Source organism: Limulus polyphemus, unplaced genomic scaffold (genome assembly GCF_000517525.1).
Source record: "Limulus polyphemus unplaced genomic scaffold, Limulus_polyphemus-2.1.2 Scaffold2698, whole genome shotgun sequence".
Taxonomy (NCBI): Eukaryota; Metazoa; Arthropoda; class Merostomata; order Xiphosura; family Limulidae; genus Limulus; species Limulus polyphemus.
In genome coordinates, this window is record NW_013668308.1 from 96,192 (window position 1) to 97,120 (window position 929).

At 44.1% G+C, this 929-nt stretch overlaps 1 protein-coding gene across 1 annotated transcript in view; it reads left to right on the forward strand.

Moving 5' to 3' along the window:
* Positions 1-929, forward strand: part of LOC111087826 — a 26,309-nt gene that overhangs the window by 10,557 nt on the left and 14,823 nt on the right. The window lies entirely within an intron of this gene.

A 929-nucleotide genomic window follows, 5' to 3' on the forward strand; every position in this document is an offset into this window, starting at 1 on the left:
CCCTTCTCAAAACCGAGTAGAGTTTCTTCTTCGATAGTGGCCTTTCCAGGTGACACGTCTTCAGCAGCGTCATTTGTTCTTTTGTTCATTTCATTCCAACTGAAATGTCCTGGACCATGATAACACCAAAGCCTGATGCCATGCACCACCTTTGCCTTACCTCGCCGACTGCATTTTATTCGGAAAGTCACGTCTGAGAGACGATCCACTATGTCATATGGGCCTTCCCACGGAGAAGACAACTTAGGAGACTTCCCTTTGGTCTTTCTGGGATTATACAATCACACCTTGTCTCCTGGTACAAAGGTGACTTCAGTAGATTTCTTATCATAACATAACTTCATGGAATCAGCAGACGTTTTTAACTTTGAATGCACTTGATGATGAATATCATCCATACTTTCAGATAACACTTTCACGAACTTAGGCATATTTTTAGGCAACTCTTCGTAAGGTGGGCGTCCTGTTATCAGGTCCACTGGCAACCGAAGTTCCCGATCAAACATAAACTTTGCTGGAGTGTATCCAGTGGTTTCATGCTCTGCAGTTCTATAGGCCATCAACAGTGGAGGGAGTAAGACATCCCAGTCATTTTGGCGACTATTACAAAACTTTGCCAATTCCTGTCCAAGTGTCCTGTTGTACTTTTCTACCATCCCATTGGACTGTGGGTGAAGTGGCGTTGTTCTGGTCTTTCGTATACCAAACAACTTGCAGCATTCATAGAACACAGCTGATTCAAAGTTACGGCCTTGATCTGAATGCAGTTCGTATGGCATACCGAATCTGAAGAAGCAATCACTAATAGCCGAAGCTACACTTGTAGCTTCCTGATTCGGTATTGCATATGCCGCAGGCCACTTGGTGAAATAATCCATCACCACACAAATGTACTTGTTTCCAGCACGAGTTTGAGGCAAAGGACCAGC